The 17,941-nt window shown below is 32.5% G+C and overlaps 1 long non-coding RNA gene across 1 annotated transcript; it reads left to right on the top strand.

Annotated features, from left to right (window-relative positions):
• The first annotated feature begins 8,657 nt into the window (after nt 1-8,657).
• LOC128550243 (uncharacterized) lies at nt 8,658-9,072 on the top strand. The gene is made up of 2 exons (XR_008368174.1): nt 8,658-8,903; nt 9,011-9,072. It is a non-coding gene; the product is annotated as an uncharacterized LOC128550243 (long non-coding RNA).
• The last annotated feature ends 8,869 nt before the right edge of the window (nt 9,073-17,941 follow it).

Below are 17,941 nucleotides of genomic sequence, written 5' to 3' on the forward strand. Positions count from 1 at the left end.
TCAATGGTCACTTTAGTCCCTAATCCTCTCAAAATATTTGCTGTCTCTCCTTTCACACTTCGTCTAATTCCAAGTAAAATCTGTTCCTTTGTGTAAGTTTTCTCTTCCAGTAGGCAACAAATCTCATACTTCCAGGTAGGGTAAGTCACTTCTCCCTTTCATGTTTCGCCATAAAACAATGATATCCGGGGAACTTGCTACCGGTTACTTCCTTAATAGTAGTCTCCATCTTAACCTCGGCTGCTGTAGCACCATGCCTTGAAAAAATCTGGTTCTTCTCCACTAAAATGTTTCATGTATGAAATAAGATCATCCATGTTCTCTACTTTAGGGGGGTCTTTCAAACCGTGCATCAATTCTAGAAGTTTCAAGTCCTCTTCTGTTACTTTTGAGATATCCATGTTTCACTATGTCACAATAAAATTATTTTACAGTGGTCACTTTCGGTTACCGGTATTAAATATAGTTCTTCTCAATGTATAACAAATATGCTTCCAATGTCTCTAAAAGTCTTTGTGTATACAATGTGCACGCAAGCTTCACAATTTCTATATTTCAATTATGTCACCCTTAAATTACTCCTGTATGTTATATCTAGACTGTTAACCAGGGGTCGTGAGTTCGATCCTCACTGGGGGCTCCATTGTTGTATTCTGTCCTTTATTGTCATTCTTCAACACTCACAAATGTAACAACACTCTATCTATCAGTTCATATGATATATATTGCATCAGATGTCTGTTATGGCCCATACCCACATTTTAGCTGTCAGTTTGGAAGCTGTTCCATAGTGTTGACCTGTCAGACAAAAATCTATCTTAGAAGATACATGACCCCTACTTTTTTTGGTGATTTTTTTGGTGGATTATTGGTCATTTAAGAACATAAGGCTAGCAATTCTTTTTTTAAGATGGGCCTGGCTATGTGTAACAGCTTACACTCACATTCTTTATCAGTTGTTAGACCAGGGTCTTTTTTGCGGAATTCAAGTTTATTATCATTATTCTATTAATTGAAGGTTAATTATTTCTGCGCAAGGTACACTTTCGATTATATTAAGAATACAAAAAAAATGATCCTGAAAATAAACATTAGAGCTATATTAGGTATTAGGTAGATAAATTCCAGTTGTAATTTAGTCCTTGATTTTTATATCGATTAGAACATCGATTTAAAAGGAAATGTCCGTCAAAGTTCCAATGGATATTCCGCCACGTGATATATTAATCCGAGTGCATACTAATTACACATTACAGAACTTTATTAATAATAATATGACTTAAACATAAGAAATTCCTCGTCATCATAGCTACAGTGAGAATGAAATATGTACAGACATCAATGATAAAAGTATTTGAAATATACATGGACTAGGCGATCAAATTTATACATTCGTACTAAATATTTCATAGACAAACAGTACAGTGTTTAAGTACAAATCGTTTCAATTATACAAATAATTTTAATAATAACTTTTAACGATTTATTACAAAATATAGCCAGCCTATTTAAATTTTTCAAATTAGATGTGTTTAAAAGTTATATGAATTTAAACAGACTTAAATGGTTGTAATAGTAACGTAGTATATAGCTTTTTCTGAACTCAGAATAAACAGGGCATATTTGTACAAAGTGATATTCATCTTCCAAATCGTTGACTTCACACAAAGTACAATTTCTTTTAGATCTCAATATATTCTATGTCTACCAGTTCCAATGTTTCAATGATGAGACAACATTCTTAATTTGGCAATACTATTTCGCAGTTTAATGCAATTCATTTTATTTAGGTATTCATATATTCTAAATACCAACTTAAGTTCTTTAAACAAACAAAGAAAAGGTATGTTATGCATGTCTTGTCTCCAGTTGCTGATGTACAGATCAAATAATCTTATTCGTAATATTGGAATAAACGTTTAGATATCAACTGATTCTGGATATAACCGTACATCATTAAAACCAGATTCCAATAAATGTTTTACTTTAAAAGCCCAGTTGACCACATTCTTATCTCTATCAGTATCATATCTAAGTGAGCTAAATACAGTTGTCAACAAACAATTATTACTTTTCTCTAAATGTCATTTCAAATAATATTTAACTATTCTTATTTGTCTGATTACAAACAATAGGAATTAGGAATCTGCAGGTTTCACCATACAATGCGGCTTTGCATGTTGATATTTTTACATTGAGTAACCATTTTAAAAAAAAATCTGTGTACCCTTTCTAACAATGTTTTTGTGGCATTCATGAATGACCCGCCAGTAGAAAAACAATACAGAGATAATTAAAGTTACTAACAATTTCAATACATTCCCCATCATATTTTGAAACATTTCTAGTGTTACCGTAAGCTCTACATTTTTTAAATATCATTATCTTTGTTTTTCTTATATTAACTCGAAGCTTCCATTTATCACACTATGTTTTAAAATTATTCAAAGATTTTTGTAAGCCTGCTGTTTTTTCTTAAAAAATAACTGCATCATCAGCAATAAGTAATAAGTAAATTGAGAGTTGTTCTAAAGTTATACATGCACTAGACTCTTGTTGTAAATATAGTTCGACGTCATTAATGAACAAAGAAAATAAAAAGGGGACATTATCTCCCCTTGTAACAATCCTATATTACAACTGAATACATCAGATAGGTCATTTAAATGTTTAACACATAATTTAACTTCCTTATAAAGTGAACATATAACATTAAACAATCTACCATTAACTCAATTTCTAATGAGTTTTAACCAAAGACCATTTCTATAAATGGTATCAAAACATTTTTTGAGACCAATTAAACAACAGTAAAGCTTGGATCTATGTCTTAGTTGTTTTTCTATAAAAGCATTTAATAGACATATAGCATCAGTGGTCCAAACTGTGCATGGGTAATAACACCATTGCTATAGACCATTTCTTCAACCTTTCATTTATAACAATTGTAAAGAATTTTGCAAAACAGCTGATCAGCGCAATACTTCTGTAGTTATTAACATTTGAATTTCTCCTTTTTCAAATATAGGAATAATAATACCTTTTGACCAAGACTTTGGAAAACACTGTTTATCAAGAATAATTAAATACTATTTCTAGTGGCTTACAAGTACATCTATACCTTCTTTAAAGTACTTGTTTAAAATCTAAAGATAAGAGTTAAATGTTCTTTACAGGGTTATTTGTGGTATAGAAGTGTAAGTTACAAAAATGTACATCCCTTTACTTTTCGGGCAAAGCCTTCGGTGAAACATTGACGACCGAAGCGAGATTATTACCGAGCTGTTTACTAACAATTTGTTACCATGATTATTTTTAAGATTAGAAATAACGTTAGGTAACGTATACTTTAAATACAAAGATGCTTTTTTATTTAAAGAAACGGGAGGATATTTTTCTAAAAATGTCAGCGAGATCATACAGCAGATCTCTTTGTATGTTCTTTTTTGTTTATTTGTTTGGTTTGGAATCACACCAACATAATTTTTTCAAGTGGTGTTTTGCTATCTCTTGATGGTACAGGAAGACATCAGGAACCCCTCTGGGCATTACTTAAGGGTCGAGCGGGCACCTGGGTAAAACCATCGAGTCATCCGATAACAAGTCAGCTGGATGACTTCCTTACATGAAAGTATTCTACACTGTAAACGATGTTTTGATACCACAATGGTGATTGGCAAGTGATTCTAAGTCAGAGACCTTACCCACTTGGCAAAGCATACCTTTTTAATAAATTTTCCTTTTAGAAGAATTAATTCTTGCACTACAAACAACAATAGTAAAATTGTGTTTTGAAAATTCTACCATGTATACATTTGATTGAAAATATATATCATCTAATACTTTTCTATCAATTCGTAATAGAATTTGGCATAGTTTGGCGGTAAAATTAAAATACAAAATTTGTGGTACAAGTGTGAATTTAGCCATTCATGTATCCATTAGTGGAGATAAAATAAGAACACCCCTCACTGCAATATTGTAACTAACAAAGTCTGCATTGTTTAATTTTTTTATGTGCATCATGAGTTTTATAATTTTGTATTGTTCATTTTTTTCGTAGAATACGTGCGTTCAAGCGATGTGTATGCCTCCAAAGATATTTATAGCGGGAAGATGTTTCAATGTCGCTAAACGGATTGGTGGGGTCGGATACAGTGTGTTTCAGGTGCTTATACCACAGTTTGCGGTGGAAAATGACACATCAGCAGCTCAGAGAATTGAAGACTACGTCATAAAATGGCTAATTCAGAACCACCTGCTAGATACTTTATCTGTATTAAGTATTCACAAAAGGACACAAATGGATACGAGTAACAATAAAGAGAGAACATGCGTCAAGTATTTTGTAGTACATATGGATCTTTACTTCTCGCCAAAGCATGGGTTCTTGGAAGACGCAACAAGCATAGACAAATTATTTAGTATCAAGAATATTACAATAATCAAAAATAACTTCAACATGAGCACTTCTTGTGCTAAGTACCTCGTGTACAATGACCATTTTGATTTGACAAATGGTGCTGTGGTATCTGATGTGGAATTGTTTGAAGTGAAAGAAGGCGGTAGTACAAAACTTAAACGGATCAGAAAATATATTTTACCATTTGTACATGTTAAGCATGATGCTATAAATTTGTATCCGACGTCATTTTGTCCTCTGCTTGCCCTTTATGTTTCATTTTACAACACCAGTCGCTTCAGCTGGGGTGCCTTTGTTGATCGGCTTGATGCCAAGTTAAACAAAAGCGAATATGTCATGTTAGATAGTGATTATTGTGATGGTGAAACATGTACTTTCATATGTATGGATACCTTCAAAAGGTTGAAAGCAAATTATAGCATAGGTACGACATTTTATTATTCGATTACGGTTACTGCAATTGTAGCTGTTGCAGTCACTGGATTATGGTTTTAATACCGTATTTATATTTGTACCTAGAATCATTTTTACAACTCTCAGTGTTTGTGTTTGCCTGATGCTTGTTGTGGTACTTATTTTATTGTTAAATATTCATAAAGTCTGTTTTTCATTTCTCTATACGGGGAAGAGCCTAGGGCTGTTTGCTGACAACTGCAAACATACTTTAGGGTCTCTGTTTCTATGTATAATGTTGAATAAGCGTGTTTAGTACATGTGAACAGAGTCTTCTGGTAACTTTTCTGTTTCTAGGAAACAAACATGCATGTTGCATGCGAATATGAATAGTAATTACTTATATGTGGCTTCAGAATTGTAATTGATATAATTATATTTAAATATCAATAGTATAGTAGAAAATGTAAAGTTACATATGTATATGTTAGTCAATTGTAAGTGCCTCGCCTTTTAGCGGTAACCCTATTGAAATAAATCTTTCCTTCCGTCCGTCTGTCTGTATGTATGTCCATTCCAAGACTCTTTGACGGGTTCATAACCTTGACACTATTCAAAGGATTCTTTTAAATATTGCTACATTGACATACAATCATAAGAAGTGCAATGTACAAGAACGATAACTCTGTTATGTTTACTATTATCTATCTTTTTAAATCAGAAAAAGGTGTGTGGGTCATAACTCTAAAAGAGCTCAAAGGAGTTTATTCAAACTGTGTACAAAGACAGAGAACATTTAGAGAAAGTACAGTGTACAAAAACCATACCTCTACTTGCATACTTGCATGTTTACTTTTACAATTATCTCCCTTTATCAAATTAATTGTTTCACACTTTTTATTTTGTCTGTAGGATAACTCCATTACTGTTAGAGGGATTTTATTGAACTCTTATGACAGAAGACATTTATAAAAAGTGCACTGCACAAGACTCGTAACTTTATTATGCCCCCTGTTTGAATTATCATTCTGTATATAGTAATACTATATTTTATAGTCATTACTATAAAGTGCTCGATGGAATTAATTCATTTGTTATACAAATATAGGGAGTGTTGATTGAAAGTGCAATATGCAATAATCATAATTCTGCCTTGCTTACTTTTGGAATTGTTTCTCCTTGTCAAATTTACTCGTTTCACTTTTTATCTTTTGTCTGAAATTGGCAGAAGACAAGAGGTAGTACATTGTGCAATAACCATACCAGTAATGCTCACGTACCGGCTCCTCTGTTGAAGAAGTAGTACAAGTAACTCGAGGACCCGTAAAGAGGTCAATAATAATCACTAGGACTGCCCAACTTCTATTGGTACTTCGTGCGTACCATTTAAATGCACGACCAAGTGTGCACGCGTAAGTGACTACTAAGTTAATAAGTTCAATCTGAAATACTCTTAAATATAGATTTTGAATCAGTTTTACATAAGAAATATCTAGATTTTTGTCCCAAAACAGACCTTGTGGTAAATTATAACATGGGATTTCTCTGAATGTTAAAACGGATTATGTAAGTGTATAATTTTCGTGAAATGTCTTACATTTTAGTTAGTTTTGACAGAAATATGCTGTACTGACAAATGATAATCTCGTAAAATATAAAAAAAAATCGCTCGAGTTCATTATTAGTCAAATGTTGAAAATCATGACGATGTTTTGTACGCTTTCCTATATTTTATAAATTATCCAAAATTATTCATGATATATTTATAACGTTTCAGGTCTTGTATCAAAAAGATAAGCCCACAATTTAATCATTTAAAAAGTGGTGATTGGCGGGCGAACTGACATAGTACATTCCTATTATTCTATAATAATGTTGCGGTTATCTTGAATATCGTTATTTTATATGAAATTGATGTTGGATTTTCATTTTACGTCAAATGTAACATTTATTACGCTGTACAATGTTTTGCTAGTGTGTTGTTCTTTGGGTTTTTTGGGGTTTTTTTTTTATCTTGTATCGTTTTTATACAGTATTTCAGTTTTATAGGACAGTCAGCTAGATTTCATACTAGTATAGTAACTGTACCTCCACAAATAACTGATAGCTTCTCCATGTGAATCGGATGTGGGTGCCGAACGACTCTACAGAGAAATGTGGCCTAGAGATCTCTTAATAAGTAGGCATGTGCTATCCCTGTTCAAATGACTGTTCTATATCCTTAATTACATTAAATTGCACTTAATGTTTTGACACAGATTGAATATTTTGTATTACGTAAAAAACACATTTGAATTATATAGCTATTGTAAAAGATCATAATGTTAATTAATTAAAAGAAGAAACTGATATAGACTTCCAGTTTTTGATATCCGAATGGTTTTAAGGAGGCACTACCTAAGACTTTGTTTTTGAACTTTTGTCATCCAATAAATTCAAATATAAAGAAAAATAAGGTATTTTGGTGAGTTTCAGGCAGTATTGAATATAATAAAACACTCATTAAGTGTGTAAAATGTGCACAGATGTTGTAAATATCAAGCTACATATAAATGTTGAACATTTTTGACAAGTAAACTTTTTCATCAATGTAAGCCACTGCATTATGTTCTGCTGATTCCTTGGTTTCAAACCAATGTAACGGCATTTGAAGAAAGTGATTTTGTTTAAGAGTCATGCGTCAGTCTTTTCAAATACTGTTTTTCTAGGTAATAGCTGTTTTAGAGAAGCTTTAGATAATTTGAGCCTACTTTTAAATGTAGTATTTGCTCTAAATTTGATATTTTGACTAGTGAAAGGTGTTTGTCAATTTACAAATTAATAAAACTCAAAATCATAATTGAAAATATGAACCTAAGCTTTTCCTACAAGAAAATTATATTGAATCAATTGGTCCTTTCTAATGTTATTGCGAAACCCTGGTATAGTTGAAATGCCAGCCATCCTAACCCGACTAAGCCGAATTATAACGAATTATGCTGATACTTAAATATAGTTAAACAGGCATGGCACATCTCCGGATCAGTACGTACCTATTACCTCAATAGTGGTGTTTTGCCCCGATATGGTAAATAAAAGAAACAATAGAAAACACAAAAGTTTCAATATCTGTAGAAAAGTGCTAACATCTACAGTTTTAAAAAGTAATATAAATTTTGGGATATATATTATCATCATCAGTAAAAATACGCTAATGACAACCAAAATTCGGAATAAGTTCAATATATCGTTGATTGTTCATATACTACAAAGTGGTCAAGATAGTACAAGGAAATTCATTGATGCAAGCTTCAAAGACGCCGCCAAGTGATGTGTCTGAAGTACATTTATTGCAATATGAGAAATCACCTAATCATTACTTTATTAGTCTGACTGGCTACAAGTTATCAACATTAGCACATAAAACAATATATGTTATAAACTGTTTAAAACATGAAGAATAAGCATGATAGAAAAGTTTTACCATGCAATACAAATCATCTACCTGCAATGACATTAACATTGCGAGTAGGTGGTCTCTTTACAGACAAAATTAAAGTAATTATTTCACTAACTAAGGTCAGCACCTGTGAAAAGTTCTTATACGCAGGAGCGTGTGTATGAAGTTTCACAGAAATGCAGTTTGTTGGAAAATGAGGAAATGTTGAAAGATAATTAGTTCAAAGTTGTGGTTCACAGAAACCATTATTTTTATTATCATGTAATGTAATGAGTGTTTTCTATTTACTGATGAAGTTTCATGGACCTTAGTCACCTACATGATAGATTTCGGAATGAAGATTATACACAGCATTTTACCGTTTCCGTTGCCAAAACAACCAAACATTTTGTCCAAGAAAAGAATGATATAACATGAATCACCTCTATATTGCCCGTATTCACAAAGCATGAATCTTTCTTATATACTTTTGCAATATCATAGAATTCATTTTTTTTTCGGACGAACGAAAAACTTGAAGTCCTCGTTGAAACTTAAGGTTACTAGGAATATGTCAATGTCTAGATTCAAATCTAATATTACAAGGAATTTAGCAAGCATAATAACCCACTGCCAAAGTGTAGAAAATATTTCAATGAAAATGTTGTTGTTTTTTTTTTTTTTTGTCAGGAATGAACAGATACAAAAACTATCTATTAAAGTAAAAAAAAAAAGAAAAAAGAAGAAGCAAGTAACAAGATATAATACAACCAGAGCAACTGACTAGTCATATAAGATCAATGAACATATAAATTCAACAAGGAATTCTATTTTAAAGTCACTGATGCTTTGATAAGTTATGGTCCCGTGGCTTTTGATATTTCGATCTAACCACATTTAAAGAAGTATTAACTTGTCACTGACAAATTCAGCCAAATGCTCTTTAGCCTATTGCACACCTTAGTTGACAGTGTATATCTGTAAACAATGAGTATAGGCCTATGACACATAAGCAAAAAAACTAAAACAAACAATCAAACAAACAAAAAGCAAACAGAAGTAGGAATTTGCAAAAGTGTGCGCATTCTGAAATTACATCACTGTACCTATCAACAAAGAAATAAGACAAAAGGTTAAAAATAAGTTAACAGCGGCACTTCCTTCGTTCATTTCAACATATCTATGCTTATTGATTCCTTTATTTAGTTTGTAAATACGTTTTTTCAAGGAATTTTTATGCAGGCAAATTTATAATTTTCTGTATTTTTTTTTTTTTTTTTTTTTTTTTTTTTTAATATTCTCTTCGAAGTTTACTGCAAGGTTATTTTAAAATACATGAACGCTCCCTTGTCCAGGCGATTCACGCGTTGCAGTATGGTATATCTGCGGTGTGTTCTATTTATAGAAAATGAGATAGGTAAGTAGGTCATGCTAAGAATAGAAATAGAAAACTTGACTTACAGAGTAACCTCCCTTATCAATAAATCGGATCAACATTTTGACGAAATTGTAAATGAAAAAAATATGTTCTGCACTACAAATAAGGAGAGGAAAGATAGATAGCATTGTTTTAAATCACATAATAAGTTGCATTACATACATTTTTTATGTTTTCTTTTTGCCATTTTTTTGTTTATTCACTAAAATCTATTGTGCAATATCGTTGATCCTTTTACAAACTATTCACTGTGTTCAGTTTATCACTCCGAAACTATTCATTACCATCTTTACAGGGTCCGAAATAAAAGTGTATCCCATATACTCGACGCCGCCATCTGGGCGGCGTCGAATAAGCATGAGCACTTTCCTAATAAAAAGTTTATTTTCGATTGTTTTATATGACTCCGATCGGGAGATGTTCATAACCTGTTAGAATTATTTTGCCAAAAACATACAAGAGGACCCAGTTCAGTAATTTGAATGTCGCGTGATGGGCACGCGCAGTCCAGAAGACACGAGCTCACGTGATACGGATATTATGCATATCTAGTTATAACAAACGTAATGATATATCCATCTTAATACATGCATACGGCGGCGTACCGGTATTTCAAATAGTAACCTAGGAAAATAAATTGACTTACAGTTTCATCAAAGTACTGTGACAAAATGTCATGACGAATCCATATTATTTAATGATGCGATTTTAACAACTGAAACGACAAACATTGCTGACCTATAATCATCCCAATGTTAGCAAATGTGCGCGGGGTCTTAATGCAATACAAATGGCATGTCGTATACATGTATTTACAAGTGCGCAAAAAGATCTGATAGTGAAAACTTGGAAATATTTGGTTTGACAGAAGAACATTTACTGCAGAAATTACAACAATGATTAAGGTCAGACAAAAGAAAGAGATCTTACCACTACATTTATATACAATATTTACAAAAAACGGGCAAAGATTTTATCATAAACATGCAGCCATTGTTTTATTGGGTATAGATGAACACATCTGTCTCTTCTGCAATGATATGACATTAGATATAATGTTTATATTGTTTTGAGAAGTAATTAGGCCACTAAAATCAAATAACAAAACGTGTATTTCGAACTGCTGAACTGTTGATAAGTAGTTAAGTCAGTTATCATTCTTGGAATAAGTCTACATGGTGTTCATAGACCTTTGAGTGGATTTGGAAGACTTATTCCTAGAAAAATAACTATATGAGCCGCGCCATGAGAAAACCAACATAATGGGTTTGCGACCAGCATGGATCCAGACCAGCCTGCGCATCCGCGCAGTCTGGTCAGGATCCATGCTGTTCGCTTTTAAAGCCTATTGGAATTGGAGACACTGTTAGCGAACAGCATGGATCCTGACCAGACTGCGCGGATGCGCAGGCTGGTCTGGATCCATGCTGGTCGCAAAGCCACTATGTTGGTTTTCTCATGGCACGGCTCATATCTTATTTTTCTTATTATCTCTCTTAGTCAAGTTGTCTTGATCGAAACGAAAAGTGCTAAAGCAAATTAATTCAAACTGCATACAAATATAGAGAACATATAGGAAAAGTGCAGTGTATGGGAACTGTACATAACTCTTTGTTGAAAAACATTCGAGATAGCTCCCTTAGTTTTTCTTACCCCGAGCATATTTCCTAAATTATTCAAGACATTTCAATAAGAAGGTATTATTGCGAGGGTGCAAGGGAGTGCATTGCAACACAAAAAGCAATTTTGGATGTTGGTTCCAAATTATCACGCATTTTGTAATATAGAATAATGCTATTGAGAGGGAGAGCATTGCATAAAGAGCATATTTAAATTTTTGATATTTTTGTTTCACATCATCTCCCATTTTGCGTGCTTCCTTGTTTCAGAAATGCTGACCAAGCAACCAAACGAAATTTCTTGGTAGTTTATAGATATATGTATATTATTGTTTCTTAACATTGTAATTATTTTAGACCAAAAGACTTGACTCACACTGCATTCCCAAAATAGATGTTTTGTCGATTCAACATGCATGTTACAAAAATCACAAAGGCTAGAACAGACTATTTTGCACTTGTGTAAAAATGTGTTTGTCGGCAAAATTCTTGTTACATATTTGTATTGAAAAGGTCTAAGTCTAGTGTCGATAGTGCTGTTATTTATAAGCGTTAAGATGTATATTTCTCCAGTTTAGACTTTAAAAGATTTTGTTCCAGTTTTCCCCAGCTTTATTTTTAACAGAAGTGTTATTTGCTTTTAAGATTGTGTTATACAGAAATTGATTGGTTGTTTTCTTTGTAAGAAGTTTTCTTAAAGGAGATTCTACACTTATAGAGTGGTCATATTCCTGTAGCATACTATTTTTTAATTTTAGACTGATGTATTTAATCAAAATCTGGTGTTCTAGAAAGTCTGCGTTTTCGATACCAAAGTCGGTTTTTACTTTTACGAAATCGTAGAATTTTCTTTTGCTAAAATCAAAAATATGTTCTATACATTTTATACCCTTTTGGTACAATTTTTTGTAAAACAATGCTCTTTTGTTTACTTTGATGTGGCTATTATTCCACATCACTTGTTTCGCTACATTTTTTTTTCTGAATTGTAGTTTATTCTTGCCCATGAACATACAACATCTGGTTTTCCGTCCCATAATAAAGAGAAACGCGTTTTATTAAGGTTAATAGTTTTAACATATGGAGTTTCAAGTACAGTCGATGGTTCTACCCAGATGTCCACCCTTGATGAAATAGTGCACGGAGGGGCACCAGGGGTCTTCCTCCACCATCAAAGCTGGAAAGTCGCCATATGACGTATAATTGTGTCGGTGCGACGTTAAACCCAGCAAGATAAATAAATAAATCAACATATTTTGTCAAAATTGTAATTATTTGACATTTAGTAATGTTCTCAATAACGTTATCTCGGTGCATTATTTCATTACTCCCAGCAGAAACTTTATGAGTCAGGCCAACTAATTTGCATGTTATTTATATATAATAGATTAATCAAAAGACATTACAGTATATCGTTTTTTAAATTAAAATGTTATTCCTCGAAGAAATTCTATGTGCCTGGTCAACTGTAATTAAAAACTTACTTTCACTATATTCGCTAACTGTCCGTTATAATCATACATATTTCATAAGGTGGCCATATATCGCGAATATTTTACCTCGTGACAAATTGAGGCTAGAAACTACAATAATTAAAATCATTTAACGGTACTCGGGCACGGAATATGAAAGACTCGTAACTGCTTTCAAACCGAGACTGCTGTTATTTTGCTTGGTTGCGTGCTATGCTTCTAGCGGATATCTTCACAGATTTTATCAACTATCTCAACAACAGTCTTTAAGTGTCTTTGGCAGCTGTAAAATGTTTCCCCGTACTTTAACTTACTGTTGTTATATTTTCTGTCCCTTTGGGATCATGGAGTACATTTATTTTACTATGATGGAATTCCGCTTAGGCTTAAATAGTGTTGCACATTTCATTATCTCAATCGAACCTAGTCTGCTATTGTTTTGCTTTGTTGCATTCTATGCTCCCAGAGGATCTCTTCACAGATTGTATATCCTGATACAAACTTTATACAATAGAGATATCGATTTTCAATTGCAAGTAAACGTAAGATATTATTTCTAAACAAATCGATAGCCTTTAAATAGATGGAGGGTAAGACCGCCATTTTACTTTATAACATCTGTACCGCACTCGTCTAACAAAGTCCTTATAAAACAGGGCTACATGTTCACCGAATTGGTTTCAAAGAAAATCACTTAATGAAAACAGTTGAATCACCTCTCTTAATGTTTTTATATACCCGTCAAAAAATAAGTCTCTAATAATTTCAATATCGTAGCTGTTTAAATGAATAATGGTAAATGAAATCAAATAATGTCCATTAATCAAAATTTATAGCCTAAAAATACACATGGGATTAGTTTTCTACATACTTATTACAATTGTAAGGAAAATTAAATGTCATTAATTTCTATACAATAATTGAATAACTATCGTCTCTTTCCCCTTTATTTACAACATTATACTAATTTGGCATTATAAAAGCCGCGAATATGATTAATTTTGTTCTTTCAAAGTATGTTTTTGAATCAGAAAGCATCATGTGATAAATAACATTCACTGTCTGTGAATTATATTTTATTAAAACCAGGAATAACATATAAGGGTTATTATTATTACTTCTTTTTAAGAAGAAGAAGAAGAATATTTTATTAGACTCTAAACTTTACAGTTTCTGGTCTATAACAATAGGCAATCATATATACAAATATAAATAAAGGTCAATCTAAGATTAATTATCTACATACATGAGGGTGGATCAACATCTGGTTAGAATTTACACTTTCTCCTACACATACAGTATCTAAGCTCATGACATGATGGTATGAGGAATAAACTGTATAATACTAATGTAGTTCTTTAATGATATTGAACGACCAGATTTACACGCACCAACAAAACTTCTCCAGTGTCTTACAGAATAGCCATTTCTACATAAGACGGATTAAATGTTTGCCGCTAGTCGGAATTCTTGGGTGCGCACGGATATAGTTCTACTGTTACTGCACTGCCTCTTCTATCTTATATCAAACGGACATTCAGTTATTTCTTACACATATTTTCACTGTAATAGACTCACCCCAGGCATAAGTAAGTCCCGTTTTAAAAAATCCACGTACATTATAAAAGTGAGAAATAACTTATTTTTCTTAATTATATATGCCAATAAAATATTTTAAACAATGTTTCTTTATTAAATGTCTTGTCAACTATTACACCCGAATCTTCCCTTAATTTTAGTTTTCGTATTGAAAAAGAATCATGATTTGTTGTGTTGCTTTGTTGCAAAAGATCACCTCAGTGTGTTTTCAACGTTCTTGTTTTTAAAGGTGGTCAATCACATTTGAGCAGCATTCATGACATTCTTCAGTTTTCGTTTATTCTGTTAGAGATTTGTTCTAGGAACAAAAAGACCCATTACATAGACTTCCATCTGTATTGGAAATGAGTATACTTTATTACATTTTATGAAAATTTGTAATTACAACCCTTTAATATAAAAGTATTTAAAAAGTGTTCTATTTCTTTTGATTTCAATATCATGAATTACTATTTTTACATTTGCATTTGATAAATATTGGTATATTTAAATCACAAAAGTCAAGTTTGAAAACAGCGTGTAGCTTCATAGTTCATCTATTTTCAATGTTTTATTATTATTATTATTATTATTGTTACACCAGATTTATATAGCGCCCTTTTCATGATAAACACGTTCAAAGGCGCTTCACATATATACAAAGGCAGCCACTCAGGGCGCGAAGTCATCCTCTACTACGAGTAGTACAGACACAGAGCGATCTGACCAGAGGGACAGAGTGAGATAAAGCCCCAGAACAGATGGAGAGAAATCCTTTTTAGATACAGGCATGTCCGGCTAACCGTTAGCCTAGCTCTTTGCAAATAGACTGTCTGGTTGTTTAACGTGCCGGTGTATAGCACCGATTCACGCGAAGTCGTCTTTCCTGGGAAGAACTAGTACAGGCCTCGACACTCAAGAGCATCTATCTCAGAATTTTCCAGTGCCTGGACCGGGATTCGAACCCCAGACCTCTGGATTGACATTCTAGCATGTTACTACTAGACCACCGGCCCACCCATAAAAGTCTATCTTGGTTGCACAACCGAGATAGACATATGGAGGTAATAATAATTCTGTACACTTGCATTTCCAAACTGTGTACTTGTTACAACTTTAATACAACAGTGCTTAAATTCATATCATTCTTTAGGCAAAATATGCTTATTTAATTTATACTTATGATAAAATAATGCTATCAGGATAGGAAAATCAAATTTTATAAATACTTCCAGTGAAAATCTGAAGTGTAGTAAGAACTCTGTGGACAAAAATAAGTGTAAATGATCGGCTAGTTAAGTTTTGAACAAATAGATTAGTTGGCCAAAATCTGATTAACCATCTATAAAGATATAAAGAGGATACGTCTTTTGTTTAATAACAGGTGAATAACAGGTGTATGGGTAATTTTCAAGGTATATGTACTTTATTGTTAAAATTCCATCAATTGCTCTAAATTTTATCCATTTTGTTGTACAATAATATAGTTTGATATTGTCGCTGTAAAATGAACAGTTATATTACCTTTTAGGGTAGCCACTAGACTGATAATTGAAGGAAAACTACGATAAAATTATTTTATTTTTCATAATTTCAAGAGATTATTTATACGTCTGCGGCTTTCCTTTTGGTTATAATGGCCAATTTAGCAACAATAAATGAGATAAATGAAGATATAAATAATGCAATAAGGGAAGATGAGGTAATAAGAACAGTAAAGACACTAAAAAATAATAAAAGCCCGAGGGTAAATAACATTTTATAGGAACATATAAAAAGTACATTAAATACGGTATGATGATACCAATATATTTAAAACTATTTAACATTATACTTGATCATGGAATAATACCTAAATGCTGGACTGAAGGTAACGTTATACCAATATATATAAAACAAAGGAAACATCAAAGCACCTGAAAAGTACAGACCAATAACACTTTTAAGCTGCTTAAGCTATTCACTGCAATTAAAAACAACTGGTTGAATAAATTTGCTGATGAGTATGACCTTATAGTTCTGCCAAGCGGGATTTAGAAAAATCATTCCCCAACAGATTTGTTTTAACATGTCTATTAGATATACTAGGTGCACAAAAGAAAAAAAAACTGTTCTGCATGTTTATAGATTTTAAACAGGCGTTTGATACGGTATGGTGCCAAGGTCTTTGGACAAAACTACTTAACCATAATATAAATGGTAAATGTTTTAATATAATCAAAACATGTATATTGATATTAAATCTAGAATAAAAACAAATACAGGTTATTTTATTATTATTAGTCACAATTTTTCCCTTGTATGGCTGGTGTTAGACAAGGTGGAAACCTGTCGCCCATATTATTTTCAATCTTCTTAAATGACCTGGAAAATTATCTAAGTAATGAAAATGTGAATGTTATCAAATGTAACATAAGTCTTAATGATATTGGTATGTACTTTAAACTATATATAATACAATATGCTGATAGTAAGTGAAAGCTGTAAGATCTACAGAAACGCTTAAGTATATATATTAAGTATATTGAAGAATACTGTTATCAATGGAAACTTGAAGTCAATACTCACACAAGAGGGTCATTGACCCTAAAGCGCTCACCTGTGTACAAGTCTTCAAGTGTGTTTATATAACGTAATGGTACAATTACAGAGTTAGCTTTCTTCTGTGTTAGCCTATATTATATATAAAAATGTATATGTCACACACATTTTTAAACCTAGGGCAAAAATTTGAACAGTTACGGTAGATTGTAAAACACTGATATCACACGCCAAGTATCAAGGACCTAGCTATTATGGATTCAGAGAAGAAGATTTTCAAAGTTTCTTATATATAAGCCTATAAGTAAGTACATGTCACACACAGGGGCGTGGTCATTTTGACCTTAGGGCAATAATTTGGACATTTAGGGTAGAGAGTCAAACCGTTATATCACAAGCCAAATATCAAAGCTCTAGAGAAGAAGATTTTTAAAGTCTGAAAGCTAGAAAACCTATTTTTAACCAAAAATAGCCATATGTTCAATGAACCGAAACCTTTGAACAACTTTGTAAGAGAGCTACCAAGAGATCATTTGTATAAAGTTTCATCAAAATCCATTCAGTGGTTTTGGAGAAGATGTCGTTTAAAGAAATTGTTGTCGAAAAGTGATCACGCCCTCTGGCGGCCATGCTTTTTTACAAATCAGAAAAAAATAACAGTATTTGCAGAAGGTCACACAAGGACAATTTGTGTGAAATTATTTCAAAATAGGGCTAGCAGTTTCACACAAGAAGATTTTCTAATATTCTACTATATACATCACGCCCCACTGGCAGCCATGTTTTTTGACGAATCGGAATAATTTGAAAACTCTTCAGAAATAGCTTTAGAATCAAAACATAGCTTAATAATGGTAGGCGATAAATGAAGACCAGCTTAACATGCCGCACCACATTTATTTATTTGGGCTTTACGGCGCACCAACACAGTATAGGTTATATGGCGCCAAACAGGACTACAAATTTTGGTTCCGCATCTCATTTACATTTAAATAAAAACATGAGGTATGGAATCAAAAATGCCACACCACAAGTTTTGTGATATACTGGTATTAAACA

The sequence above is a fragment of the Mercenaria mercenaria genome, chromosome 17 (assembly GCF_021730395.1).
Source record: "Mercenaria mercenaria strain notata chromosome 17, MADL_Memer_1, whole genome shotgun sequence".
In the NCBI taxonomy this organism is placed as follows: domain Eukaryota; kingdom Metazoa; phylum Mollusca; class Bivalvia; order Venerida; family Veneridae; genus Mercenaria; species Mercenaria mercenaria.